Consider the following 9,736-nt stretch of genomic DNA (forward strand, 5'->3'; position numbering starts at 1 on the left):
ACTATAATTCAAGAACAGATAAATGCCTGTATTGTTCTGAGGTTTCGCACTGGGAATTATTTCTAGGGGAGAAAAAGGCCTTTTTGTTTTTAATCGTATGGTACATCTACCAAAGCCAACTAACCATGGTTTGTTTTGATTCTGCATTGCAGATTTCAGCTGGTACAGTGAGACACAGATCAACAGAAAGACACAGACAGAGATATCGACAGTGAAACTAGGAGAGCGAGGCTAGCTAAAAAAAGAGGGGGGCAGACAATGGGGTAGACAGATGGACAAAGAGACAAAGATAAACTGAGAGACAACAGACATGTAGAGATAAAAGCAAGAGAACATGAGAGCGGGGGTTAAAAATGGTGTAGGAAATATATGTGTTAAAGAGCTCATTTTTTCTGACACAACTCCATGCATCCACACCACATTACCTGTGCCCACCCGAGCATGTGGCCCCGTCAGGTGTTCAGTTACCTACAGAATAAAGGCAACATTCTTGCCGCTCACGCAGGCTTGGGTTTCAGCCACATTTGGACCAACACCAGACAGTGAGAAACCCAATCCACTGTACACTTTGGTGGTTAGACAAGCAAGCATTGCATCACCTTCGGTCACAAGTGGAGAGCGGAGAGAATCGGGTCTGTACAGGTCCATATTTACAGTATGGAGGAGGAGGAAGAATAATACCACAAAGTTTTTCCTCTGGCAAGCGTCTAGGTTCTTAGAAATGTCTCCTTCCAAAGCAGAACATGATTACTCAGCAGTTATACTTGAGATACCAAGTACATAAAACATTAATTGGGCTGTAATGTCAACAATAAGTGGTCACATGGGTCTTAAGGACTGTTAACTTGTGGTTAAGTACAATTTAAAATACCTAAATGCAAAAGTTTGTAGCATGCTTTAAGGCCAATTATGTGGGAAGCCAATGTAGAACTTTTTAACAGAGGCAAGAAGAACATCTAGGAATAATGCCTGATTATGCAAGAGTACAAACTTAACCTTTAGCCAAAAACAAATATCAGTTTCTAACATCCCTGGATTACTTTTTGACCACTGACAGCCCAGCTGAGCCTTTTGGTACAGATGGTGAAGTTGCTCTGCTTTTAGATCCAGGCAGTCAGTCGACTGACATGAACTGTGCTGTGGTCCCCCAGCAGGCTTGGGTTAATGGTGTCATGACATCAGGGAGGGGGTATTAACAGTGTATAAGCCTAGACTAACCAGTGCTGAATGACTGCTGGCTGACGCAAGACCCAATGGAATGCTGCCTGGAGCACGACCACAAGCTCTTATACCACCAATACTAGCTAATAGGATATCTCTGCCGCTTTTCCCCACGGATGGCAGCTGAAACTATATGCATACAAGCAAGAGCACAAGGAGGGGGTATCCGACCTTATGTGCATTTGCATTTCAAGAAAAGTGCTTACGTTTAAAATGAGGCTCCGGTTTTGGTTATGCAAGAAATCTCTGGGGTGATCACTGCCAAGCACACAGTATTTCAATCAAAAACCAACGGAGCATGAGCAGCACAACCAACAGCGTTTTTAGACTCTCAGGAGTTTCTCGAAAGACGCAACACACAGGTCTGAATCCTAGAGCAAGTTGAGTATAGCTTATTGTGAGTATAATTATGTGCAATATGTGCAGTCAGCAGCCTTTTGGCAGCCTGTAGTCTCGCAGAGTTCATGCCCCGTCATGCCTGTGCTTACTGAGCATGGACTTGAAATAGCAGGACTGGTGCTGAGGGGGTGAAAGAAACCGCAGCTAGAGCGGTTGCCATGTGCACAGAGATGTGACCACAACATAATTAAATGAAAGAAAGCAGGAAATAATGGGCAGGGGCAAGGAAAAGAGAAATCCTCTTTGGCTATGAATGGGAGAGTGTCAAAAAAATGACATGCTTGAAAAGACACAACCATAGCATGTTTCAGACTGTATGTAGCAGCAGCAGCAGCCACGTGATCAGACTAGAGTTGGGCAATCTTGTCCATATCCTATCGTCCTATCGCCATCTAGTGAAATCGGCGATGAACGATGTCATCGCCCGGGGGGGTGTCATTACGCGTCGCCGCTGAAACGTTCACTTATAGCCTCTCTTTGGCGTTTGAGCAGCTTTATAAAACTCTTGAATATGTAATGGCTCCGTAATTAGCAAGTTGACTTTACATAGACAGCATATCTTTTCAATTTCTCCTGACATTGTGTTGTTTGGTTTGTTCACCGCTCCGCGACATGCGCGTTAAGGCCCGAACATACTCAGGCGGAACATAAGTGGAACGGACTCCGCGGAGGTCCGCGCGGACTCAAAGCAGACGTCCGCAAGCCCCGTGCACGCAAAGCTCAGATTTTACGACCACGCGGACTCCGCTCCACGCACCTGTGACTGCTCGGCATGTATTTTTCACATCGCGGGGATTTTTCACGGACATTTTTACAGGAAACTACAACGCGGAAGTGCGCTCGACTATGAAAGCCCGAATGACTGCGGACATTCCTCGCGGAGTCCGCTCCGCTTATAGTACGCCCGAGTATGCTTGTGTCGAGCGGGCGGAAGCGGTGATCCCCCTCCCCCCTCCCCCCACCCTCCGCTCTCTCACTAAGCAGCCTCCCTCTGTCTCCTCTCACTCAGCCTCGTTCAGCCTCGATCTCGTCAGCATGCTCCACACACGCGCTGTCTCCCGCCCACACCTCGCGATTGCATCGTCATTTAAAAAAGACATCGTGAAACAACCCTTCTATCGCTGATGGGCGATCGGATCGCCCATCGGCACAACCCTAGATCAGACTACTTCATATTCAACCACACTTGAGAGGTTAACATGCAGAGGGCTCTGCATGTGTGCAGTATCTAAGTGCTCCAGTGTGGGTTGCCAAGTTGAGTGAAATATCAGTGGTTGGCCAGATCATGTGTTTCACTTCAGTGACTCCAGAAAGGTTGCTGACTGGGCTTCGCTTGTATTAATTTTGAAGGTATGTCAAGGTTTCATGTAAGACATACTAATAGCCTATATACAGGGTTTAATTAATCCAGTATTAAGGTGCTGAATGACTACATGTACTCAAAACCGCCAAACACGATATCAACACATGCTTACAGCTTGGATAATACACTGACATTATATCATGGTATGAAACTAAACATAGATTTAGGTGGTAATATTGTAAGTGTCTTTTCCCGGTTACAATTAAGTGTCATCAATGGTCAACCCTACAATATCATCACAATATCGAGGTATTACATCCAAAGTATCGTGATATTTGATCTTCTCCATATCGCCTAGCCCTATGGAAATTGATGATCATCATTTCTGCTTGTGGAATCCACATGTTTGAACCCTCCAGACAGACTGATACCTTTGGATTTCGACAAGTTTTTCCCTTGAAAAGGTGCACTGATAGAACAGATTTTGGATGCATTACCTACAAAATCTCCCCAAGTGCATCAGTCCCTACGTGCCTCCTTCCAGTCTAGCTCCACATTCCCAGTGAGAGTCCTGATCTGCATTCAAAACACACAGGCCAACGTCGATAGTTCCCAGAAACAGAATCATAAATTTGGGTGGTTATGCAACTTTCTGCAGAGACCACATGCAGCCAATAAAGGAATTGATTTGGAAGAGAGCCCAAATGACAGAGCACATTAGACTATCTATGAGGAGTTGCTTTGTCAAGACCTTTACACATATAGCTAGATTAGATAATGATCAGGCGCTCTCCCACTCACGTAGCCTTTCTATCAGAATTACCATCATTAAACAGAGTATTGTATAACTGAGAGAAAACACTATTATTGACTTGATATATAAGTTGCAGTTGGCTTTAAAAGTCAAAATGAAACAACAGAGGAGGGTTACACCTTCAGTTACAGTCTGCATTTACTGGATTTCTTGAGAGCTTGAAGGTCAAGGAGTAGGCCAAGGATTCATAAAGACTTCTTATATCAAGCAAACCCACATCATGGAGGCCAATTTGATAAGACTTCCCAACACACTCCCTCTGGGAGCGTTCTCGCTGTTATATTGATTCAGTCCTCCAGACCTGCTTAACAAGTGCACTGATAACACTTTTTACAGTCAACTCAGTAATTAAAAACTCCTTCCTCATGCTGCATTAAGATGTGGTGCCTCCAAAACTGATTCAACTCACTTTACTGGGGGACCCCCTGGAAGCCACCCACGGACCACATGGAGGACCCCGGAGCCCACTTTGGGAAACCGCTGCAGTAGGGCTACATGAGTATCCCTGGGAAAACGCCTCTTTCTCCCCCCTCCCCACCCCCAAAGCAAATGCTGCCAAAAGGATAAGGCGAGACTGGCGAAACTCTCACAGAACTGAGTTGGGGTTGGGGGGTGTGGGGGGTTCAACGCGGGGAGCTGGAGTCCTACTGGATAGAAAGTAGGCTATGGGCCACTGTAGACTGCTGTTACGCAATCGTAAACAAGGCAGGCTGTTGGGATCAAAATACTGTTCCCCGAGAGACAGGCTAACAGCAAAGGTTGGGAAAGGTGCAGAAAAGTGCACGAGATCGGTGCGCGCACTAACGCCGGAACAGTCCACGGTGGAAGCTTTCCACTAGTGGGGATACAGTAAAGTGAACATAGTTACATGCAACAGCCCGACCCGATGAATAAACTTGTTTTCAAACTTCAATGACTGCTGCTGGTGTCACACAGGAAGGCATGGACTCTGGTCCCGCTAGGTGGTTACGCGCAGCGGCGCACATGTGTTCCGACCCGCAAAACACTGCGTGTCATCACAACAGCACATTAAACTTTTATTACACACGCTCACAGCCCCACTGTCCACGGACTTTCTTTAACCCCCCCACTCCCACGAGGAGCATGAGAACAGTGTTTTGTTCGGGTAACATGCACTCACCTTACAGCCGGATCACAGTTGAGGCAGGCTACGACCCGCGGAGACAAACACGGAGAGTGGCAGTCAGGAGATGAAGGGACACTCGGCGGCGTTGGATCAGGCCACGGTGGTCAACATTCCCGGACTGGACAGATAGACAGAGGCAAGAAGAAGAAGAGAAGGAGGAGAAGGAGGAGGAGGAGGCGAAAACAGTGGCCGCAAAGACTGCAGGCAGCTCATCTCATGCGGCCGGGGAGGACACACACACACACACACGCACACACATACACGTACGTGCACACAAACACACGCACACATACACCACACGCTCGCAAACAACTCCTCCCCCCTCCGAATAGACCACGCCCATAACTGAGGGTGATTAATGCGGCGTTCACGTCTTATGGGAATAAGGGCGTGTTCAGAGGATTCCGCTGTTTTTTTTTTGAAGGGCTGCATCACTGAGTTCAATGGGTGCTGTTTAGAAAACACACACAGGCTCTGTGCCTTTATTTTACAGTGAAACAAGGAGAATAAAATGTGTGTCTAAACATACAATATTTTTACCAGCTCACATGTTCAAGTTGTTTAGTTTTTTGAAGAACTCATTTAACATCGTTTTCAGAGTGGCTCATTAACAAATGGTTTCTCTTTTCTCTTCAACCTTGTATCAACCCATCTGTATAGAAAACAAACTTAAAGGGATACTACACCTATAAAATAATAATTCATATATCAGTTAGTCATGCTGTGTTACACTGAATCCATGAAGGAAACTGTTTTTATTTATCTATTTTTTCCGCATGTCTCCACGGAAAACATTAATTTATGGCTTGATTGGGGGCCGCATTTAACAACAGCCAAACTATGGTAAATCACCCATTAACAAGCTTTCATACAACTCCTGCAGCTTAATCAAAGTCTTATCTATTCAGTCATTTGTTCAATACTTCTCAAACACATGCATTTTCCCTAAAACATTAGTTTGTAAAACTGAACCGAAAGTCAAATTATCTACATTCTAAGGTGTTTCTTAGTAAAAATGCATTTGTTTGCACATATGACTGGATAAAGAGACTTGGATGTTACTGCATGAGTTGTGTTAAGAGTTTGTAAATGGATGCATTGATTTTGCTGCTGTTAAATGTGGTCCCCAATAAATCGTTAAATCAATATGTTTGTTTTCCATGGAGGCATATGAGAAACGTTTTCGTCACAGAACTCACAGTAACAGGGCATAACCAACTGATATATATACAAATGGCCATTTTATGGGTGAAGTGTTCCTTTAAGAGAGACAGAGGCAGTTGCTCAATAGCAAATGACTTCTTCCCGACTTTTCTATTAAAACAGGTTGTTGCATCACCTCATTTGTACAGACAACAAACTTAAAGGAATACTTCACATACAAAATAACCATATGTATATCAGTAAGTCATGCTGTGTTACCTTGAATTCATGTAGTAAACAGTTTTTTTATTTTCGCATGCCTCCAAGGAAAACATGGATTTATGGCTTGATGCGGGCCGCATTCAACAACAACGAAACTATGTCAAAACACCCATCAATAAGCTTTCATACAACTCATGCAGTGTAATGCAGGTCTCATTTATCCAGTCATTCGCTCAGTACTTCCTAAACACATGCATTTTCGCCAAAACCTTAGTTTTAAAACTGAACTAAAAGTGTAACTTATCTACATTGTCTTTAAGGCCAGACTACAATATTACGGTGTTTTTAATGAAAATGCATTCGTTTGCACATATGACTGGATAAATGACACTTGACTGATGTTACCGCACAAAATGGAGGCTTCGATTTTACTGCTGTTAAACGCAGTCCCCAGTAAGTCATTTAGTCAATATTGTCATGCTTTCGGCTTCCGAAGTAAGCTAGGCTAATCCATCAGGATGTGCATGGGTGGAAATCACTTCACACGACAAGGAATCTTCCATTTCTGCACTTTACTTAACTTCGGCAGGTGAGCACTTAACATACAGCAATTTACATCAGTGAAGGCAACTCTAATGGGTTGCGGTCTCTAGCTCGGGTGCAGAACAGCAAGCTAGTGCTAGCCATGCAATGAGCTGCGTGCACCGTTCAACCTTTACTTACTGACTCCTGCTAAAACTTGCTGTCTTCATATGTAATCTTGTCACATCAGCTAACCAATCAAAACGTTACATCTAGCAACCAGGAGATATTTGTAAGGGAAGAGAGGGGGCACAAACTTAACTATTCTGAACGGCCCCACAATATGTTTGTCGTTTTCCGTGCTGGCATATGAGAAAAAGGTTTTCTTCACAGAATTCAAAGTAACACAGCATGACCAATTGATAGATATACAAATGGTCATTTTGTGGGTGAAGTGTTCCTTTAAGAGAGACTGAGGCAGTTTCTCAATAGCAAGTGATTTCTCCCTGACAGGTTGTTGCATCATCTCATTTGTATGGGAAAACAAACATAAGTTCTACTGTCCTCCATCAGTCTTACAGCTACAAATGATTCGATTTATACATTAGTTGACCCTGATAATATTTATTTCCTCCAATGTTCGGTGTAGATCTACATAACCCTCATGGAGCAGTTTATTAACAACCATGTGAATGAAAATTAATTGACTTTCAAGTTGGTTTCCTTACTGTTACTTCCTTTCTGCCTCTAAACGATTTGTATGACACCATCAGACCAATGCATGTACAGTAAATGTTTCATTAGTAGTGTAAATGGATGTCGTAACTGGCTGCAGCCACAGGGAAAAGTTCTTGTATTTATGTGTCAGTGTTACAGATTATTAACTACTTTTCAGGACTTAAATGGTAAACCAAGGTGGTCACATGGTACAACATGAGACTAAAGTTGAGGACAACACGCCACTTTAAATTCAACGCTCTGCCCTGATGAGCGCACAATCACAAATAAAAACACCGGTAGCTGTGACGTTGTGAGAAGTGTACATTGCACAATTTGGGGTCAAATCTCATTGCACCAGAGTGACCTCCCTGGCACTGTTGTGTTTTTATCATTCTGAGCCTTGTTTGGATATTACGTAAGACCTTCTTCTGACTGACGGCAACAGGTGTACATTCAGCTCGTGTTATTGCAATTTAGACTGCTAACCAGTTTAAATCATAGAGATTAATAAAACATTTCAGAGGAGAGATATGCACTAAAGCCCACAGCACTGTCAGATGAAGCTCCGCCTCAGGCTGAAATGACACCAGGCCCAGCGTTCACTTTATTTTTCATACTGCCTGTGATACTTCAGACGTGGATAAGCTTAAGTGATGAAAACACACCATGGGAGTCTGAAGTGCAAAAGGTCATCAGTCCTGAGTTGTGTGTGTACATGTCTGGATCAGGACAACAGGGGGCTCACACTGTGTCCCCTCAGTGTGTAAACACACACTTAAAGAGCAGACATTGTGCATCACACATACACACACTTACATACAAACACACGTCACTCATATTCACGGTGCCGCCATGCGACAAAGCATTCTTCCTGTGAGACTGGCACCGAGACATAAACTAAACACACATTATGCTGATTTCACCTCATCAGACATTCAGCATAAAGCAGGCCTTTTGTTCAAATTGATTGATCAGATACATAGTAGACTACCCAACATCTGAAAACAAAGTTAATACAAACCCCTGCTGATAGCCGGTGTCGCTGTGTCCATCACTCATAAGTCGGCCAGTCAAGACCAACAAAGCTGTGTAATATAAGCCGAGGCTGTGGGGGAATAGCTGTCACTAATGTGGCCTGCCTCGGGCTCTACATGTAAAACTGTTTTGGCAAATAAATACAAACTTACCAATGGGGTTGGGGAAGGCGTTACCAAAGCCAAAGCTAAATCAAATTATTTCTGCTGTATTATGTGGTGTGATCTTCTGGTAATTCTTGATTCAGAAGTTGTTTACGTCGGCTGTATGGTTTAAATGGTTTGGAACCATAACTCTGGCACATGCTCAAATGCACGTACACACATACAACAAAAATATCACTCACACCCACCCACACACAGAGACATCCACCCACTCGTACACACCCTTCAGAGATTTGTAAGGCAGATTAGGATGACTGTGGAGTGAGCATGGATTGTGACCCACAAAAGAGCCTGTCGTCGTCTGCAGGATTTACAACTCTTTGGCCAACGCAATGAAAATCACAATTACGCACTCTCTGACTTATTCCACTGGGAGAATTTGCTTCACCTTCACCCTGCACTGGTCACTAAAATCCCTGGAAACCAGACCATTAAAGTGCAGCACTTTAGGTGTTATCTGGTCACACCTTTTCACCTGAGAGAAGAGTTATTTAAAGTGTTTGTTATAATGAATGTGTACAGTTATGTCATTTCACTTTCTATCAGACCTTGCACACATGATGGCAAATGAGATCATTTAAAAGCAACGATTTTAACCAACACTTCTGACATCTGAGACTTCTCCACCAACATCTACACTGTTTATTTCCCTGTGATTTTGCAACTAATGTGGATATTTGCATCATTCAGTTGATTCCGGGTGGAGGTGGAGGCGCACAATGACTAGTGTTTTAGGAATCAGGAATGCAGGTTAGCTTCAAGTTCTGTGAGAGTCATTTCGTGTGACCACAGTGATGAGTCAGGGTCATGAGCTACTGCCTGGAATAGTAGCTCATCTGTGGTGTGGCAAAAGAGAGACAGAGAGAGGTTACAATATATTTCATGAGGACAGCAGGATGACCACAGTGCTGGGAATGGCACAGAGTGATGCTTTCCAAAGCAAGGTTCATACTACCATCTGTCCAATCTAACTGCTACGTAAGAGGGGACAAAAAAAGGAAATTCTGATTATTAAACAGTGTTAAAACACAAGCAGCCAGTTTATT

The 9,736-nt window shown here is 43.7% G+C and overlaps 1 protein-coding gene across 2 annotated transcripts in view; it reads right to left on the reverse strand.

Moving 5' to 3' along the window:
* The window catches only part of grb10b (growth factor receptor-bound protein 10b), a 79,284-nt gene extending 74,129 nt beyond the window's left edge, over nt 1–5,155 (reverse strand). For both annotated transcript variants that reach the window (XM_050046141.1, XM_050046140.1), the window contains exon 1: nt 4,879–5,155. The gene's annotated coding sequence lies outside the window, so the exon portion shown is untranslated. The remainder of the gene's footprint in view (nt 1–4,878) is intronic.
* Nucleotides 5,156–9,736: the final 4,581 nt, after the last annotated feature.

The sequence above is a fragment of the Epinephelus moara genome, chromosome 6 (genome assembly GCF_006386435.1).
Source record: "Epinephelus moara isolate mb chromosome 6, YSFRI_EMoa_1.0, whole genome shotgun sequence".
NCBI classification, from domain to species: Eukaryota; Metazoa; Chordata; class Actinopteri; order Perciformes; family Serranidae; genus Epinephelus; species Epinephelus moara.